The sequence below is a fragment of the Lycium ferocissimum genome, chromosome 10 (genome assembly GCF_029784015.1).
Source record: "Lycium ferocissimum isolate CSIRO_LF1 chromosome 10, AGI_CSIRO_Lferr_CH_V1, whole genome shotgun sequence".
NCBI lineage: Eukaryota > Viridiplantae > Streptophyta > Magnoliopsida > Solanales > Solanaceae > Lycium > Lycium ferocissimum.
In genome coordinates this window covers 33219005-33241535 of record NC_081351.1, presented here as the reverse complement: position 1 = coordinate 33241535, position 22531 = coordinate 33219005, and the positions used below count along the sequence as shown (strand labels likewise).

The 22531-nt window shown below is 31.0% G+C and overlaps 1 non-coding gene across 1 annotated transcript; it reads left to right on the top strand.

Annotated features, from left to right (window-relative positions):
• Positions 1–446: 446 nt before the first annotated feature.
• On the top strand, positions 447–549 carry LOC132035628 (U6 spliceosomal RNA). Its single transcript, XR_009409357.1, has one exon. It is a non-coding gene; the product is annotated as a U6 spliceosomal RNA (small nuclear RNA).
• Positions 550–22531: the final 21982 nt, after the last annotated feature.

Genomic DNA, 22531 nt, shown 5'->3' with positions numbered 1-22531 from the left:
TTTTAATAAATTTTTGTGACATTAATTAACTAACTTAATTAATGAGCCTACTGGCTCAGTTACCTAAGAGCTACCCCATTCAAAACTCATATTCTCTGCCTCCAACTAATTGTAATTTAAAATAATACTCTGTCATTTTCTACTTTATTTGTTCGTTTATTTTTCTTCTTCTCTGGGTTAAAAGATCGTATTCTTCACACATACAAATGAGTGACGTTCGTAATTTTCATGTCATTCTAGTTGTGATGTAGATTGACCGATCACATAAAATTTGAAACATGTTGAAGTACTTGTAATTTAGTGTCTGCTTTACACCACATTACCATTTTTAAAATACAACTACGAACTTTTATTTCCACAACGATAACTCTTATTTATAGGTGTAGAGAGTTCCCAAATAAATAAGAATTTGTGAGTAAATAGTTAATTTAACAAACATTATGGCTGTCCCTTCGTGGACATTCGATAAAATTGAAACGATGCATAGAAGATTAGCATGATCCCTGCGCAAAGATGACAAGCACAAATCGAGAACAAACATTATGGCTTTTATAAGCTCACCACAGCAACCACTAACATGAAATGCGATGTAATTCTTTTAATATTAAAATAAATAAACAACAATTAAATAGCATAGTAATAGTACATCCTCAAGGAATAAACTTCTATTAGATACCAAACATTAAGGATTTTATTATATTGAAATACAATTTAGGGGGGATTGGACTCTACCGTACACCACTTTAGTATTTTCTACTCTGGAGCATCTCGATACAATCAAAGACGTTCCCCTCTTCTATTTTTTTTCTCCATTTCTATTCATCTTTCCGTTTCCACTTTAAAAAAATACTTAAGATTTTAATTTAGACTATGATTGAAAATTATTCTTATATTGGTGCTCTATTAGGCGTTAAAGCAAATACGAGACTTTTTTTCAACGACGGGCATTATAGTCGAAAAGTCTAAGCAAAAGCAAGGTTATTCAATTTCGGATAGTACGGAAATAAGTTTGACCCTTTTTTTATACTTATATTACCTATAATTAAGAAAAAGTGAAATTTAACATGTATTATTTCTCATGGGAATAATGTATGAGATCTCTCCACTGATGGGCAGAGTTAGGGCTGCAAGAGGATTCATCTAACCTCCTTTAATTTGTTGAAAAAAGTCTACAGTATATAGTATAGGGTGATAACTCTTAATTTTTCGTATGTATATTTATGAATTTTTTTAGTGAAAATTCTGATTCCGCCATCACTCTCCAGTCTCCACCCATGCATGATGTTTTCAGGTTGTGACTGCAAATGCCAGTGGCGGAGCCACACTATGCCGAGGGTGTCGTTTCAAACCTCGGGAAAAAAACACCGTTTTTTTACGAGCGTTAAAATTATTTTTTATGTATATATATAGAGATGTTGAACGCCCGTAGCTTTCTTCGTATGTTTTTTTTTATATTTTCAAACCCCTACGAAATCCCGTCACTCACCGCAAATGCTTATATATGTAAGGTAGACCTTGTGAATTTCACCTAAATATGTTTATTCTCTTGGTCTTTTGATTAGTTATGTTAAGAGTTATAATAGAGATGGCAGACAGGTGAAGTCTTCCACCGTCGCAGTGTTACCCCGTTCTGCGCAACTCTTTTTGTCATTTACATCTTGCCTCGTCCTCTTCCGTTTCTGGGTTTATATTTGACTAATTTATTTGAGAATTGTTTTTTAATATTTGATAAATAAATTATGTTTGAAGATATAAGAAAATTCTTTGAGTGTCAAATTACGAAAAACAGTTTTTATTTGAGATTTTTTTTTCTTTCTATGCGGTTCCTCTGTCGTGATTTTTTGTGGGCCAAATATACCCTCAAAGTATGCGTATGATGTCGAATGGGCCCTCAGAGGTTGCGCGTGGGACCAAATATGTCATTTCTATGGGGCTGGGTAAGTCTAGGTCTCTTAGGATTATAACACGTGTCAAAATCTAGTGTCAATTGACTAATAAATCTCGTAATAGGTTAAGTGGGGTAATCGTTTAAAATAAAGGCATATTTGGATTAAGTATTTGAGGTTAAGGGCACATGTGAGCTAAAGTATTAACGGAGAGCAATTCTGCTTAATTTTGAATAGGAAGCTAGGTATATTTGGACCTTTTCCTTTTTTAAAATTTTCATTTCATCCACTTTCTTTATCTTGAAGTGAATTATGTTCACCAACACATGTACATATTCATGGGACATATATGTCGTGGCTTGTGTGACTCATTACACCCTTTAGCAAAAATGATAGAATACTTAAATATCATGCATAATTAATTAGGGCAAGTCACACCACAAGCATGGAGTACCTTTAATTTTGACGCGTCAAACTATAATAACAAAATTATCACTATGTACTGGGGCGTAGTCTTGTCATTTAGTTTTTGGTTCCCTCTTATAGTGTTGGTCGCTTTACATGCTACAAGAATTAATTTGACCAAATATTGGAGTATATGACAACGCTGTACATAGATTTATCATTTCGAGATACTTAATATTTTTATATTTTGAAACTACACAAAATATGTATCTGAAGCTGAATTTATTTGGTCCAAATTAAAAGAACGTCTAATAAATTACGAGTCAATGAAAATTTATTACTACGACTTAACTCTGAAAAATTATTAAGCGACAAATATTTTGTGATAAAACAGTAGGTCTTATTAACAACAATAGACAGTAGTTTAGCACAATTTTCTTTTTTTGCTATATTACCTCTTCATTCTTGTATACATGTTTATTTAATTAATTTCCAACTAAAAGGTTGGAATTTGGTTGGTTGGTTCAAATGAGTTATAGTTCAGACTAATAAATCTGGCAGATCGATAAATTAGTATCATGATGCCGATGAACAATCCCATACACAGTTGTGAAAAAACAGAATTAGTTAACTACAATGCCACACTTTTTTTTTATTAACCATATGATCATATTTGGAACACAATGCATGGCGACTAATTTAAATTTGCGCCACATACGGCTATAAAAGAAGAACGCTCCTTACCAAAAGTTTTTGCATTCTCATTGTTCGAACCCGAGACCTCTGATTCAGGGGCGGAGCCAAAGAGGGCCGAGGGGTTTCATCCGAACCCCCTTCGGCGGAAAAAAACGTTGTTTATACATCGTTAAAATTACTTTTTATGTATATATTGTGCATGTTGAACCCCCTTTGGCTTCTTCGTAGTTTACTTTTTTATATTTTGAATCCCTTAGTGATAATCCTGGTTCCGCCACTGCTCTGTTCATCCGTCACACCCTCCGTGTAGGGTCATGGGAATTGAGATATATAATCTATTTTCTTTCTAAAATTCTAAAAGGAAGTCTCAAGTCTGGTTGTCCGTTGATGATAATAGGTTGTTCCAACTACAAAACCCAACCAAAAGTCTCCAAACAATTTAGTTCCCAATTAATGCTTAGAAAAAATAAATATTTTTTTCCGATATATTTTTTTTTTCTTCACAAGCCAACATGATAACATGTCCAGAACTTCCAACGGCAAAATAATGAATGGAGAAACAATCCCAAAAACAGTTAGTAGGCGTTTGGACACGTGATTTCATCTCATTAGATGAAATTAGCGTTGGACGCGATTTCATCTCAGGATGAAATCCTAAATCATCCAAAAGGCATGATTTGGGATTTGAAATCATGGTTTCAAAAAATATAAATGTAAAATTTGACCCATACGTTTATATTTTGTAAAAAAAAGTCCATAAGTTGGTAGATATATTGTTCGTATGCTATGTGGGAGATTATATTAAAGAGTAGTTGCATTACTATTCATGTTAAATTTTCTTTTTATTGAACTAAAGTTTGATCAATTGATGTTGTATTTTTTAGAAAGGTCGTCTAGTAGCGTATTAATTTTATTATGAACTATGATTTATAAATTTGATAAGATTGTATAAGAATTGGAAATTTTTTGATGGTTTTCACAACTTGTTGGGTTTTTATGTTTATAAAAAAATTGCAACTTAAGAAATCTAAATTGCATGTCCAAACACAATTTCATCTCATAATTTCATCTCATGAGATGAAATCATGTCTAAACGGCTCCTTAGTAGTATTAGACAAACAAACATTAGTTTTGGAGCCTTTTCAACTTCTCACCAAGACACATGCATGCTCCCTTTCCCAAGTCCCACTTTGAAGACTGCCTGTCCCACAATATTGACTGGGTTTTTTCACCTAAGTTTTTGTGTCGACCAAAGGCCCACAATTCTTTAATTATTGGAACACAACAAAAGGTCTAATGCAAGACTAATTTTCTACAAAAAAATTCATCAGTTGTTTAGCAATTTATATCACGAGTTTATAGAAAATCTCTTCCTTTTAACCTTATCAATTGTCACATAAGAAAGTCTAATCACCCTCTCATTCACCCAAAAAAAAACAAAAAAGGAAGAAGGAAGGAGTACAGCGATGGCATAATTTTCTTACATTACAAATTCTTTGGTTATGTGTGTATGAATGATGTAAATAAGAAAACAAATTACCCTTAAATGGGTACAAAAGCGTACACAATATATATGTCTATTAATTACAATAATGCAGTCAACATTAAGTTGTTAATGAGAATGTGGCATGTCAAGAACTACGTATTTTTATTCTCTCTATATCCTATTTTTAGTAATCCAAATTTGACTTCATACGTCTATTAAGAGAAAGATAAGAATTAAAAGAATAATTCATTTAATGAAACAAATAAAAGTGGTTTGTTCAATGAAGTATTCGCTACGGCAACATCTGGACAAATCTATTGACTTTTGTGTTCAGAATATAGAAAACAGAGAGAATTGTATTCGGATGTGTAAATGAGTTATTGAGGAATTGTGATATTAATTACCTAATAATTTAATTTTTGAGATTAAGTTAAGCTAAAGATCTAATTGAGGTGTATAATGTTGCATATTGGTTGAGAAAATGGATCGTTGTATTTGATGTTTGGCCTAAAATGCATATATTTACTCATCGTCTGCCTCACATTTTAATACTTTTAGTTGTCTTTTGAGTAGTATTATATTAATTTGTGCTTAATATTATAATTTTACTTTGTAGGAAAAAAACATTGCTAGAATGACAAGATTTGGAGCAAAAATTGTAGTAATAAATAAAAAGAAAACAAAGAGGACCGGCTACGAATATGTACTGCAGCAGCCAAGAACATTGCTAGAGAAAAGTTCAAGTGGGCACAATTATTAAAATATTGAAGAGGACCTCAATATGGAAAATAGAAGTCTTGAATTCTAGTATTATTTGGGGAGGGAATTAATTAACTGCCATTTATTTATGGTATGTAAGAAGGCTGTTGTAGGAAGGATGAAAATAAGGAAAAAAGGGCTGCTGGACGATGTTCTGGACGATGTGGAAAGTTGGACTCCTATATGGTAAAGGGGAGCACAGAGAAAACGTACTTATAGTTGGCGTGCGAGAGAGATGAGGCCTTGGTGTGACTATATAAATACACCTTCCGCTCAATTTTCGGGAAGATAACTTTGGATAACTTGAAACCCCTAGTTCATAACTTTAGACTTAAAGAGAGTTTGGAGCCGCCGTTGAGGCCGGAATTACAGGGTTTTATCTTCTTTTCTCTGTAATATTTATTTTGACATTTTTATTCGGATAATTTGTTATTTTTCCTCCATGTCTATCTGGAGCTAAACTCTTTAGTTCTAGGGTTTTGACATAAACATGGAAGTTGACGTTTGATTATCGTTTCTACCTATTAAATTTCCATATTTTTGGGTTGCTTATTAATTCTTATGCTTAATTGTTTAATTACTTGATCACTAATTAGACACTATCTGTGGCGTGTGAATTGAACTAGGGATAGGGAATTTGCATGCGTAATAAGAATAAATAGAGTCTGTTCGATTAATCATTTTGCTAATAAAGATAGGAATATACCCTTTAGCCTTGATTAGTTGAATACGGATAAGTAAATGCGTTCTTGTTACCTCTGGCGACCATAGGAATATAAGCGTTAGTATCTACGGCTTTGAGCAACTTGAAGATACTCAAAGTTAACATCAACCCGTCAACTAGTAACTCCATGTAGAACGATTTGAAGACTCGGTTGGATTGTTAGTGGTCATAGCCCTAGATCTATCTCTTCTCTGATAAAAATCTGCTCTTTCTTGCTTGAAGTTCATTATTTGCTTTCTTTTATTTTTATTTAGTTTATAAATATAAATTTGGATTTTATTTCTTGTTTAAATAATTAGCATTAGTTTAATTTAGTAAATAGTTAATCATAAGTCCCAGTGGGTACGATATCTGGACTTTAAATCTTATATCACTTGTACGACCGCGTATACTTGCGTGTGCGTTTGGGAGCAACAGTATTCATCAATTGATACATCAAAATATCGATTTGACTTGTGTCTTATATAAATAACTCTCTTTATATAATATGCCAAAAGATGTTATTAATCTAAATAATATTCTTTAATTGGATGTTTGACCTCTAAATAATTAAGGATTACAAAATTCACTCAAGAATAGTCTCACAAGAAAGTTTAAGTAGGTTAGTCATATTTCTCGTAAGCTCTTGAAATTGTTCACCTTAAGAAGGAAAGTAGACAACGTAGGAGATGGATACAGAGTTTATACCAAAATGCATAGCTAGTTGAGATAGATTATTTTTGTTCTTAGATTGGAGACTGAAGGGATGTCTTAGTCTCAATAGCAGAATAGGAATGATGTAAAGTTTTGTCGGGTGATCAATAAAGCATTCTTTTCACCAAAAAAAAAAACACGCTATGTATACATTTGTAAAGAAAAATGTCACTTGCACGTACATAGTTGAAGATAAAATTAACCAGAAAGTGGTAGTTCACTTACTAGCCTACTTGTACAAGTGCCATACTGACTTTGGCCCCCTTATCAAATCCAGAATGCCCCTGCAGAACAAAGTCACTTTGGATTCTCAATCCCACTGGCAATAATGCAAATAGGTAATACGCAATGTAACTCTGACACTTCAATTTTCAACCTAAGGATAAAATGCGCGATTTACAAGGCAATGTGAAACTCGATATCCTCGAGGAGCTTTGCACTACATGATCTGAACAGAATACAATGTTGATTTAAAATTTAAATTTTATGAATTTTAGATATTACTGATGCACTGATCATTTGAATTATTCAAAAGTTAATGGTTTGTATATATTTAATCAACCTTTTACCATATAAGTAATAATATAAGCTAAAGCTATTAAATTCAACCGCACTCATAATTTTAACTGTGTATATTCACCCTGGGGAAATATGCAGCATTTGAGGTAATAACAAGTGATCTTCTGGTGCCACATGTTACTAATTACTTCCAGAATTCGATCAGGGCAACCATTTTTCCGTTCATAATCCATTGCCATTTAATTAGTCATCTTAGTGCATCAACTTTAGATCCGATGTTTTTTAGGAATCTTTTAATTCACTTCGGAGATTTTTTATGTTTGTAAAAAATATATAAAACTTCTAGTAATTTTTTATTGTGCATAATATTGGTGTAAGATGAATTTAAATGAAGAAACATGATCATTGAAGATTCATGCAATTGGTCCTTAGTTGTATAGGGTTGGACAGAGGCATAATTATTATTGTTTGTAATCCCAATTAATTAGTACTCCTTCGATAAAAAAGGAATTATTCACTTTACCATTTGCACACCCCTTAAGAAAATACTAACTCTTAGATAAAAATAGATAATTTGACTAAACTAACCTTAATTAAATAGGTATTGAGATTCGATCACATAACACTTAATAGGGGCAAATTTGAAAAAATAAGGTTAGTTCTTTCTCGATTTGATAAGTGAACACTCTTTTTGACCCAAGATAAAAAAGTTAGTTTTATTAATTTCTTTTGATCCCATAGCCCCATTTAATAATGAATATACAAGTTTGTATGTGGTTTGTTACAATGGTATTCTTCGAAACACTTGTAGTTAGTACATTCTGTCTGTATGGTAATTATGATAATCATTCAACATTTTGTCTATGTTCCTTTTTCAAATCGACTTTGATTAACTTAAGTTCAAGGCAATGATGCGTCGACAACTGTGCCTAAAACACTAATTAGGTAGCATGTAAGTACGAAATGCCATCTTAGCATATTATCATTATCATATAGGCAACCAATCGAAAACGTTCAAGCCAAGATCACATCTAAAGCCATCAAGTACTAATTAAGAATAATTAGGAATGCATTATTTGCTATTACTAGATATTAGTTTACCAGAGTGGATTAGTCCACTCAGAACTCAAAAGCAAAATAATTACTGACTAAGCACTCACAAACCCTTAACCTAATTAGCTAAAATTCAAAAAGCATAATCAAATCAGATTAAAATTAACCATAAAAGTGGCTTTCGTTCTAAGAAGAGTGTTGTATTTTTTTATTTTTATTTTGTCGAAACACATTTTAACTTTTTCGTATTCTTTTCTCAACCAAATGCTATCAGAGAACAACTTAAACTTTCACTAAGACTCTTTACATATTAGGCTTTAAGATCTATATTCAGGTTAGTAATAGTGGAGTCATCAACCCAATTTGAGCCCAGTAGCTCAAATGTACTCTTAGGCCCAGAGCCCCAGGCCCATGTAAAGGACCAAAACAAAAAAGTGAAATTTTCATTTTCGGGCAAAAAAAACATATATGTACATGGTAAGAGAGATATTTACGTAATGTTTATATTTTTCGCTTAACAAAATATATCAATAGAACAAAATATATCAATTACAAAATCTATACGAATTAGGTAAATTAAAAAGAAGCAAATAAAACACATTAAATAAGGTAAGGAAATTGTTTTACTTATTTTATCCACTTTTCTCTCTCCATTCAAAATTTAGAGATATAGTTCCATGATTTTCTCCAACTTTTGCTTTCTTATTTCATCTACTTTTCTCTCCCCATTCAAAATTAAGAGATATTGTTACCTAATTTTCTCCAACTTTTACTCAAAAAGTACATTATAATCGGTAATTTTTATGTACAAAGTTCATACACCAAAAAACATATATGTATAATTTTTGTATGCAATATGTATAACTGTATAGATTCTTATAATTTTTATATATGAAATATGTATAAAAATTATATGTGTATTTTGATTATTATAAAGTACATTGTATAAAATCTAATCAAAGTATGTATAAATTTTGAGAAAAATATGTATAATAAACTTGTAATTGATACAAACCAGATTTCATACAAAGTTCATACACTAGAAAATAAATATATATTAATTTTTGTATGCAATATGTATAAATGTATAAATTCGTTATAATTTCTACGTATGAAATATGTATAAAAGTTGTATGTATATTGTGATTATGATAAAGTACATATAACTTATATAAAATCTGCTCAAAGTATGTATAGATTATGAGAAAGTATATACGTTTTCAACATATTTTAAAACTACAGTTTATATAATTTATACAGATTTTCAAAACACACAATGATCATATATATCTCAAAACGATACAAATCAATTTTTATATACAATTAATACACAAGTTATAATAAAAAATACTTTGTAATATTGGTTTGAAAATTTATACTAGGAGAGATGATGGATTTTAGTATGAAAATGGTGTCATCATAGAGAGAGAGAGAAATATTTTTAAAAGAAGAAGAAGTTGAATGGTAATTATTCTAAATTAAGTCCACATTTAAAATCGGATTTTAACTTCTTTAAAAAAGCCTAAAATCGTGGTATTCCATTGCCTAAATTTGGTATACTTTGTAATTTTGTTGGTATATTTTGTAAATAAGGAAAAATATTCGTATGTTTTGTAATATAGAGTCTTAAATAGATATTGTTTGGTCATTTTCCCATTTTCATAACTAGCAATCTTAAAACTAACATTACAAATTTTTAAAGATAAGTTTTTCAAAATTATAAAAACTCAAGAACAACTTCTGATGTGGTTTTAGTTTCTGCACAGTTTTTTCTTTTTTCCTAATGGTGTTCGGTTGAAAAGAACTTTGGAACAAACTATCTAAGAAGTATTTTAAACAATTTCCAACACTTCTTGAAAACAAACGTCAACTTGCTCGATTTCTCATCAGCTAATCGACGATTTCAGTTTGCAGGCGTCTAAAATAAAATTGCGTTAAGTGTATTAAGTAATGGTCCTTTAAATTTGTTACTGAGCAGTTTTAGTCTCCATCAAATATTTTACAGAATGAGGTTGTTAATTGTAGCACCAAGTGTGACAAAAAATAATTTATTATGAACTCACATTTGCAAGTATACAGTTATTACAATTTCTACTACTTTTGCCTATTTCTATAGTCTGATAAAACTTTCCGAGATGTAATTTATGCTACTTTTTATTTGCAATTTTTATGGTTGCAAATTTTGAGATTTAACAAATTTTTTCTTTGTGTTTTGGATTAAATTTTCGTCATAGTTCCACGTTAAACTTTTAATAGCCAAAGTCTGTTGATATTTGACACTGATAAAAAAAAAAAACTCATTTTCTTTTTTCATAAAATTGAAGGGCCAAAACTATTGAGAAATATATTCAACAAACTATTTTAAATATACTCCAAATTAATATAGAGAAAATGGCCAAATGAGCCCCCAACGTTTGACTGAAATCCCATCTTATGACCCCCATGATCATTTTAAAAGTAGTATAATTTGCTTCCTGAAACGCTATATCCAAATCTGAAATATGTTGTGAAATACACGCGCCAACCCAGATTTGACACGTGTATTTTCCGCGCCAACCCAAATTTGACACGTGTATTTTCCCTTTAAATTTATTTTTTATTACTTTTTCCCTCAATCTTCTTCTTTCCATCACCTTCCACCATTTTTTCACCATTAAAACAATTTCAGAGCTTTTTTCTACCATTAAAACAATGGTAAAATTCAAACTTTTAGGAAGCTTGAAAGAGGCAAAATGGAAAATGGCGACAAGTTCTGTGTATCTGCTAAAAACCCATTTGATTCATCTTGAAAAGAATGTATTTTGATGATGAAGATGAAATGGGTATTAAGAAAGAGTTGGAAATGGAGACATAGTTGGCTGAAATCCTTCAGAATAGTTGATATTTCGAGCATTAACGTTGTTCAAGGTTTGATTTTTCCGTCGGTTGTTTCTTTGCCTCTCTAATTTCAATGTTCAATTGATTTTCCAGTTGCAATTAATGCTCAATTGAAATATTCAATCAATTAATCAGCCATAACACTTAATCAGAGAGAGAAAAGTAGCAAAAACTGAGAAACAAGTGAACAAGGTAGCTGTGGACGTCAATTTCACGGCGTGAACGCCGTAACAACTGTGAAACGAGCAAGTGTTGACGGAGTTCTCATTTTCTGGTGGTCGTCGGATTACTTTTTCAGCTAAACCTGAAAATAACCGAGACAACAACATATATACAAGTGAGAGAAACATCAACCAAGAAACAATCGATTTTAATGGTTGTCGCCTGAAAACGCTAAAAGATTTGCTGGAGTAGATGAGATAAGTAGTGGTAAGACAGTCACAGTGTTGCTTCAACGGATTTCGTCAGAGCAACGCCGGTATAGCACCAAAACTGGGCGAATTTGGAGAAAAGATTGGTGGTGGAGGAGGTGGCGTCGAGGTGATAATAAAGAGAGAGAGAAACAAAAATAACAAAAAAACATATTTGGCTTATAGAAAAATATTATAAAAATAATTTACACATTTCTTTAGAGAGTGTGATATACTCTTCCACATCAAGACTCGTGAAAAATAATTCCATTTTAAAATTGTATGGGCAAATAAACTCCCGCAGTGCTTATTTTTGCCAGTAATTAATTTCCAAACGTCAAAAAGCCATTCGACCATTTTCTCAATTAATATATCATAAGTATCATTTTTGTCATTTTCCCTCTAAAGATCACAACTAAAATTGGTCACTGTCAGTATTATAACTTATAATTTATAATTAGAAGAAGATTGTTCTAGTTCATGCAAAATAATTACAAAAATTATCACTCGACTTAATAATGCAGTGCACCTTCAGAACAAGTTCTTGAAATAGACTAGTCAAAGCTAGGTTTCTCCATCACTCTCACGTAGCAGAAGTTTCAAATCTTCTACTATTCTACATGGCGGCTTCCATTTTGGAACATTTGACATTTTCGAAAAGTAACAGTCACTCCTTACGAATCATTCACATTACTAATTGCCTTTTTTTAACTATATCCAACTGACTAAAATACGTGAGATTCTAGTACTTTTTTTCCATCTTAATTCTCAGTTGTGTATTATTGTGTACTATTGTATGCACAGACGGAATTAGAATTTTTAATTTATGAAGTTTGAATCATAATTTTGTTGACTTACTGGTTCTAAATATATTATCCATATTAAATGAATTTAAGTAAATTACAATGTTTAAGTCAAAGTTATTGACTTATGTTTAATCCTTAGCTTATAGGTAGCTCCGCCCCTAATTGGGAGTGTCTTTTATTTGTTCTTCTCCTTTATCTTTTCTTCACGTTAGCTAAAAATTTCACACGTGGAACCCAATCATATTTGAGTTATAATTTGAACCTTATTTTCTTATTTTTGATCGTTCACGCATGTGATTGCATAATTGCGTAAGGCTCTGTTATAAAATTTTCTTTATTTTATGATTCTCGTGACCTAAAAATAAGTCATATATATAACAGAGTAAGGTGGGCGATGATTATTTCTTAATTTAAATAATTGAATTATCTAAAACGCCATACAACCGCACACTTGGACTGTAATCAAAAATAAATTATTCAAATAATGAAGTTTATTTAAAGCAAAAGCTAGTCCAGTTTGAAATTGTTGTTTATTATTAATTTTCGAGGTCAATCTTTTGGCATGTTATTCATAATTTTTTAGTCAAAATAATGAAATTAATATCACAAACGACCAAATCAAGTTTTTATGTCAAATAGTTGAGTATTAGTTCAGTGTTAAAAACTGCTATTTTGTATTGAGATCCAATGTTTATCCCTTTCACTCAATGTCCCTGCCTAAAAAAGAAAAAATTTAGTATGTAATCTTTGAAATTCATAAAGGTATCTTTGCACAAACAGCAACTGAATACACTATTTACATTTTTTTGTTGTTATTTATAAATTATACACAATACAAATGAAATAGGGAAGTTTTATTGAAAGCAAAAAAGTAGTATCTAAATATTTGAAATTAATAAATTGTCGAATTACTTTATGCTTTGTATTCTCATCCAATTAATATTTAATGTAAACCTTATAAGCCACCTTAGTCCTTGACCCTGGTCCTATGAATTAAAACCTATGGCCTGATTGGTGGGCGCCCATCGTTTAATATTGGAACCATTAGGCGCTAAGTTAGCCACGGACCATAGTATATGACTATATGTGTTTAACAAATTAATAAGGAAATTGCACGTTTCTTTTTCTTCTTCCCAGTAATTATCATGATGTGGCTTTCGATTAAGCTCCAAACATTATCTTATAGGAATATTCGAGTAAATTGATATATAATTATTTAAAAATATATTTTTAGTTTGAGTCTTTTTTTTTTTTTACAAGATAGTAACTTTGTAAGCATAAGTATTCTGAAAATAAAAATAAAAAAATACACAATCTTGAGATTTTAGGGGTGGAAGAGCATCTAAAACAAATATTTTTTTTGTGAAATTTGACGGAGCATATGAAAAGTTTGAGCGAGTCGGAACTTGTACTTTGTATGAAAGAAAGGGTCATATAATAATTAAATTAAAAAAGGGGTAAAATGAAACAAGTTATAACTTATATTAATAACATATCATTTTCTTTACCTAATTCAATAATTTACAAACCGAGGTTGTTAATTGTAGCACCAAGTGTGACAAAAAAGAATTTAATAGGAACTCACATTTGCAAGTATAATTTTTACAATTTCTACTACTTTTTGCCTGTTTCTTGAGATATAATTTATACTACTTTTTATCTATAGTGCAAAATTGCGTTAATAGTCAAAGTCTGTTGATATTTGATGGTGATTAAAAATGCTCATATTTTTTTAATAAAATTAAAGGACCAAAACTATTCAGAAATAGATTCAACAAACTAATTTAAATCTACTCCAAATTAATATATCATAAGAGAATATTTTTGTCATTTTCCATCTAATAGATCACAACAAAAATTGGTAACTTGTCTGTAATTTAAGTCGAATGTTCTAGCTCATGCCAAAATTATTACAAAAATTGTCACTTGACGTAATAATGCAGTGCACCTGCAGAACAAGTTCTTGAAATAGACTAGTCAAAGCTAGATTTCTCCGTCACCCTCACGCAGAAGAAGTTTCAAATCTTCTACTATTATTCTACAGGCGGCTTCCATTTTAGAACATTTGACCTTTTTAACAAGTAACCATCACTACCTATGAATTATTCACATTACTAATAACTAATCCTATTCTAATTGTCTTTTTAAAAAAAAAAAAAAAAAAATATTATATCCAGCTGACTAAAACACGTGAACTTTTAGTATTTTTTATCTCAATCTTAATACTTGTTGGTGTACTATTGTATATAGAGTCGGAACAAGAATTTTTAGTTTTTGAATTTTGAGTCGTAATTTCATTGACTTATTGATTCTAAATATATTATCCATATTAAATGAATTTAAGTAAATTACAATGTTTAAGCCAAAGCTATTGACTTATGTCAAATCCTTAGCTTATAGGTAGCTCCGCCCCTAATTGGGAGTATCTTTTATTTTGTTTTTTCTACTCTATCTTTCTTCACGTTCTCTCAAAATACCATACATGGAACCCAATCATATTTGAGTTATAATTTAAACCCTATTTTCTTATTTTTGATCGTTTACACATGTGATTGCATAATTGCGTAAGGCTCTTACCATAAAATTGGTCTTTATTTTATGATTCTCATGACCCAAGAATAAATCGTATATGTAACAGTAAGGTGGGCGATGATTCTTTCTTAATTTGAATAATTGAATTATCTAAAACGCCATATAGCCACACGCTTGGACTGTAATCAACAATAAATTATTCTAACATTGAATTTTATTTCAAGCAAAAGTTAATCCAGTTTGAAATTGTTGTATATTATTAATTTTCGAGGTCAATTTATAGGCATGTTAGTCAGAAGTTTTTAATCAAAATTATGAAATTAATATCTCAAATGACCAAATCAACTATTTTTGTTAAATAGTTGAGCGTGAGTTCAGTGTTAAAAACTGCTACATTTTGTATAGAGATCCAATGTTTATCCCCTTCACTCAATGTCCCTGCCCAAAAAAGAAAAATATTAGTATCTAATCCTTGAAATTCATAAAGGAATCTTTACACAAATAGCAATCGAATTCACTATTTACGTTTGATATTTATAAATTATATACACAATACAAATGAGGTAAGGAAGTTTTATTTAAAAGCAAAAAATTAGCATCTAGTTATTTGAAATTCATAAATTTTCTAATTATTTTATGCTTTGTATTCTAATCCAATTAATTTAATGTAAAACTTATTCCTCCCTTTAAGCTACATTAGTTCTTGACCTGGGTTCGATCAATTAAAATCGGGCAATTTGCAGGATTGTCCTTCGCTAGGGCGGTCTTTAATTTTTGGCCCTTAAATTGGTAGTTTTTAATTTTTATCTTCCTTTTGTTTTTTGCAAATTAAAGTACCACGAAAGTAGAATTTAGAAAGTAGCCTTTTAAAATTTAATTTGACAAAATTTCGCAAAAGTTAAAAATTACCAATTCAGGACAAAACCTAAAGACCACCAATTTAAAGAGAAAAGTTAAAGACCACCCCAAATGAAGTACAATCCGCGCGAAAAAGGATTAAAACCTATGGTCTGATTGGTGGGCGCCCATCGTTTAATATTGGAACCATTAGGCGCTAAGTTGGCATTGCAGCCATGGACCATAGTATTTGTGTTTAACAAATCAATAGCGAAATTGCACGTTTTCTTCCTTCTTCCCAGTAATTATCATGACGTGGCTTTCGATTAAGCTGCAAACATTATCTTATAGGAATTTGGAGTCAATTATTTATTAATTTGTATTTAGTTTATGTCTGTTTTACAAGATAGTAACTTTGTGAGTCCCGAATCGGAAATCAAAATGGGCATTTTCGCGGTAATTGACAAAAATGGATGCTTTTTTTTTTTAAGATCAAAATGGGTATTTAGTTGGATAACCAACGAAATACCCACACACAAAGTTAACGTCGGTTAGAATTATTTCAATCAAATTTTTTTTTTTTTTTTTTTTTTGCATTTCGTGAAATGTCCAACGAAATGCAACAAATTTTATTTTTTTGTTTTATTTCGTTTTTTATATGAAAAACGAAATAAAAAAGAAAATAAAATTTGTTGCATTTCGTTGGACATTTCACGAAATGCAACAATTTTTTTTTTGTTTTATTTCGTTTTTCATATAAAAAACGAAAATTTCTTTTTTTATTTCGTTTACACAAAAACGAAATAGGAAAATATAATAATATTTGTTTTTTTTTTTGTATTTCGTGATACTACTAACGAAATAGCATTAAATTTTTTTTTTATTATTTGATTCATACAAAAAATGAAATTAAAAAAAAAAAAATTTGTCCTATTTCGTTGGACTACCAACGAAATAGGATAAAAAATTTATATATATTTTTATCCTATTTCGTTGGTAGTCCAACGAAATAGGACAAATTTTTTAATTTTTTTAATTTCGTTTTTTTGTATAAACGATTTTTTTTTTATTTCGTTTATATAAAAACAAAATAGTAAAATAATTTTTTTTTTTTTTTTGCATTTCGTTTATATAAAAACGAAATAGGAATTTTTTTTTTTTTTTGCATTTCGTTTATATTCATCGTATTCGATTATATAAATCTCAAACTAACTAACTTTCAATTTTTTTTTTGACTTGGAAGAAGCATTGTTGTACTTTGATATTTTTCTTTATACTTTGCGAAATGCAAAGTTAAAAAATTAATTAAACGGATTCCATTGTTCATTGTTTTTTATAGGGACAATAGATTTCAATTATTTTTAAGTATCTTGTCGGAAGAATTGCTTCCAAGTCGAGCTAAAAAGAAGCTAGTGAATAGCTTTCAATTTTTTTTTTTGACTTGGAAGAAGCATTGTTGCACTTTAATATTTCGTTGCATACTTTGCGAAATGCAAAGTTAAAAAATTAGTGGAAACGAATTCCATTGTTCAATCGCTTTTTTATATACAATAGCTTTCAATTATTTTCAAGAATGCTGTCGGAAAAATTGCTTCCAAGTCGGAAAGCTAAAAAGAAGCTAGTGAATAGCTTTCCTTTTTTTTGACTTGGAAGAAGCATTGTTGCACTTTAATATTTCGTTGCATACTTTGCGAAATGCAAAGCTAAAAAATTGATTTTCTTCTTTTATATTTCGTTGCATACTTTGCACTTTTGTATACATTGCATACGGAAAGCTAAGGTTTTTTATATTTTGTTGCTGTTCTTCTCCAATCTCCATTCTCCCTTCTTCCTCTTCCTCCATTCTTTCTCTTCTTCGTTCTTCATTCTTTTCTTCTTTTTCTACTAATCCTATCATAAGGATTCCTCAACTTTTGCTCTATAATCTTCTTCAAATTGAGGTAATTTCTTAATTTTATAAGTTTTTTTACATATATTTTTTGATTTAGTACTTAGTGTAGTAGACTATAATAAAGAAAACAAAAGTTACAAGTTTACTTAATCAATAATTGGTAATTTCGATCGTTGCTTCAATTAAAAAAAAGCTTTAAAAAAATGTTAATAGAGTTTATTTGTCAACGAACTACAATTAAAATACTAAAAAGATCGTCGAAGTTACCGATTAAAAAAGGTATAAATTTATATTATAAAATGTTCTTTTAGTTAGTCATTTTCATAGAACAACGATTAAAAAAAAGATTAAGAAATTGTGAGGAAAAGTAAGATTGTTAAATATAACATAAAGATATTTGTATCATTTGTTGGGTCATTTTCTATGTTCAAATTGTGACTAGTCGTTGGAGATTATTTTCTGTTGATAAGCATGAAGAATTTTTAATTTTCAAATTAAAAGTATAAGATCAAGAAACTGTGAGGAAGTTGGAGTTGTTTTTGAAGCTAATAGACAAAAATAGCATGTCCTTTTTTTTTTAATACCAAAATGGATATTTCGTTGGATAACTGACGAAATACTATTCCGATCCGTTAAAAAAAAAAATATATATTTTCCTTGCATCCCCTCTCCAGTCATATGCTTTGTTTTAAATAGAAAAGAAGTAGTTATATGTAAGATGAATACTATTATGGCAATTAATTATGAGCTTAACCAAAAGTTTAATTACATTTCGTTCACTACATAGAACTCGCAATTATTTTTTGACAACAGATTGTACTCTTATTAATTTTTTTCTTTTCTCACGTGATAATATATCTTATAGTTTGACCTTTATTGACTTTCCTATTGAATATATAGTAAACAATTACCGTAATGTGTTGTCATTATCCTAATAGCATTGGGTTTGGTGTTGCAATGTTATAGATATGGATCGCCCAAAAAGTCCATCAGACATCCGAGTCCAGAAAACTATGATTTATTAATACTCCAGCATGAGCATCGATCCCAGGCTGTGTGGGATGGAAAATTGACTGGAAAGAACGCGTGTTTAACTATACGTCGTGCGGATCATGAATTCTGGAATCACGTGAGGCAATACCCTTTACATAATCGCATCCTTAATTACTTTGAGAGGTGTGGATTTGGGGGAGTTTTAACGATGAGGTAATGTGATGATGAAGGAATCATCACCGCACTTATTGAAGATGGCGTCCGGAGACGCACACATTTCATACGCGATCGGTGAATGTACCGTCACATGCGGGATGTCGAGGTGTTATATGGCATTCTTCGTGGATGGCCACCTACTAGTGCAGAGAAATGTTAAAAAATATAACTAAATCAAGGTAGGGAATTGATGTACGACCTTACTTGTTGGTTGCCGGAGAAGAAGCAATTATAGGTAATAGCTTGTTGGTAATAACACAATTATCTAATCAATTGGAAACCTTGATTGCCAATAATGATATTATTGATGAACACACCGATGAGGCCGAGGTACAAAAGCAGGTCGTGTTGTACCTTGCTTTGGACGATTGAATGGCTCTATATTCCCGATAATTACGGTTCAAAGCTTAGTTTACACTTTTTGCTTGACATAGTAGACCTTGATGCAATAGGCGGTAAAGCTTGGGAGCGAGTTTGCATTATCATACTTGTACATGATTGTCTATGCCGTGCTTCGACGGCTAATAGCCGTGATGTTTGTGGATTTATTGCTTTGTTACAGGTACGTGAATTGCAATATCATATTGCTTTACTTGATAGAAATAAGAATCAAGCAACATTCTTATAACCACCATTACCCAATTTTGAAAAATGAAATTAGAGCCGAAAGTTGAGCTTTATTATAAACACTAAATGTACCACTATATATAATGCAATACGGATTATTAATATTTGTGTATATATATAAATGTCAGCTAACTATATTTCCTTGAGTTATCACGCTAACAATTTAAAAGTATTGCTTGGTACACGTTTATATAGTCAACTTCTCTGCTATCTTTTAAATAATATTTTAGATTTCCTAGTGTTATAATTTGTATAATAAATCATTAAAAATTATAATATTGTCGAATGGTTTGCACGACAATATTAGAGCATTATCGAAACCCAACCATAACAACACAATTTTCATGTGTATTTTTGGGTTATTTTATTTAATTCAAAAAATATTTATATATTTAAATTTACTTATACGAGGTTTGGGCTTGGGAGCGAATAATCCGATGCGGCCATTACTTCGTCCTCCAAGAGTAAACGAACGAGATATTGTATTTGCGCGAAGTGGACTCGGCGTGGAGCTCGTGAAAGCGAGGCACGCGTATGCTAGTAGTTTGTAGGGATGTTTTAGACAACCTAACTGATGATCAGGTATTTTTCTTTTTAAAACTTTTTGATAAGAAATGTGAAAAATATAACAACAACAGAGTTTTTGTTAATTTTTTGCTAACTCGTACTGTGATAATGGGTTGATTTTGTTTTAATTTGTTATAGCTAATTTGCTACAACTTGCTGCTGGTTGTGATATTTTTTATGAGCTTTTCTTCGTTTAGCATAATTAGTATTTTGTCTAGGTTTGTTTTAATAGCTAGAAGGTTACTAAACTATTTTTTTTTTTATTTCCATCAAAATCCATTGTAGCATGTTCTTGTTATGCTTTGGAACTGAATAAAAAAGTAAGTGCTTCTAGCAAGGATTTGGTCATGATACGCTTTCTACTATTGAGTATTTTTTATTCTTCATTTGCACGATTTGGAAATGATGAAATTTTGTGTGTATTTAGAAGGAAGGAAATTGCTTGAATGTTCTAATCTTTACTTAACTGAAAATGCATAATGGATGTTTGTTGTAATGAGAAAATGTATAATTTGTCTTATAAATTATAAATGACTGTATAATAGAGTCTCACCGCACCTTTCATTTGCTTCTTGTTGTGAAATAACATACCTATTTGCATGTACAAGAAAAAATATCAATTCTTAATTACACCAATTAAAATCACAAAATTCAAAAATAATATATTATTAAAAAAATTAGTCGCACCAAACTAACTTTGATTTGATAACTTTAGGATTACTTTGGAATTCCAAAGTGCGGCTCGAAACGGACCGTGATCTCTCATGTATGCAAAATCTTTCGGTTCTACTTCTTCTGTATTATCCAAATATGGGATCACATTTGAATGATAATTTACACTAACATTACTGGGGGCCGCAACATCTTCATCAGAATCGTCACCGTCACCAGACGATTGATCATCGTCCGTCCCTTCATGATCTAATGGACTATCGCTATCCGACTCATTTATTATATCATTAGCTAAATCGTTATTGCTCACAATTTGTGTGAGTAGTCAACGTGGGGTTATCTTCAAAATTGTTATACCTATAAATAAGAAAAATTCATAGAATTTACAAGTCAAATACAATTATACAATCCATGAATAAAGTGAATAAAATATGATTATATTTACCTATCAGCGTCCCGATTCGCTTGGGCCGGGATGTGAAGGGTGTCGTGCATTACAATTCAAATTATGCAACTGCGTAGTAGCATTATTTGGTCCACCCGTCTCACAATGGTACGTCCACTCCAATCAAAGTTATGATCGTGCGTTGAAGCCATACCATCATCTTGTCTACCATAATTAGTTGTATCATTTGATAGACTACCAAATCCTACAATTGTTTGTTGTTGAACTACACCCTTGGAAAACCAATATTCAAACTTGGGAGATAGGTAGTACCTCCAAAATCGAACTCATTGTCGGTCGGTACTTCGACACAGGTAGAGCGTTGAGCGTAGCATACATGTCAAGCGCCGCTATGCATATGTGATTTTTAAAAATCTCGGGACAACGAAGAAATGACGATAAAGATTCATCGTCCGTAATTGGCATCTCACCATAAATTGGTGAACCATCGAGCCAAATGAACTTGGACATCGTCCGGATTATAACCACCATAATTCGGGATCATTTACGAACATTTTACTCCTTAAGACGCGTTGGAGGACGATCATATTTTAGGAAAATTAGAAACCTTTGCCCTATTTCGGGACCACGGTTGTATCTAACCGAACACTGCCTTCATACAAACTTCACCACCCCAAAATAAATACACTTTAACATGAGTTTCGAGTCATCTTTTATGAAATATATGAGAGAAAAAATAAAAGTTGAAGGATATGAAACGAATAAGAGAAAAACAATAGATGAAAGATATGAGATGGATAAAAGAAAATTGAAAGACGAAGGATATACCATAGGTAAAGATATGACAATATTTATAAAGCGGAGAAAAGTAAAAAATTTCGCAAATTAAGTCACGAAATGTAAAAGATATTATTTTGACAACTATTCAACGCTAAATGCAAAACCGATTGAACCAATAACGAGAAATGAACAAAAATATTTATTGTGTATCTATGACTATTTAGACTTATATATGACTTATTATAGCGACATATATTCCGTCAATATGAATTATGGTGTTTTTCTGACTAATTAGACTTCTATATGAATTATTTTTTTAATAAATACGAAAATTGCATGTGGGGTTTAGACCTTTCTGCACCATGTATTTTTCTATAAATAGTCTTCCATAATACCTCATTCATCTCGCCACGCTAAAACAAACTCTTTCAAAATGTCATCGTGGAATCCATTCTTCTAGCAACGCGACAATGACATATCACCCGTGTGACATTTTTGAGTCAATGGGTAGGAAATGGGTTTTGGCACGTGAATTTAGTACTCGCTTAATCCGAGCGAGCGCTACAATAGACAATACATTAGCAAGATGAGGAGAGAATGGAACTACCGCCTGGATGAAGCTCATAATATTGAGACCGATTTAAGAAGTCGTGGCCTACATCGTCAAAACGCCGTGCAATAGGCATGCCGCTCACA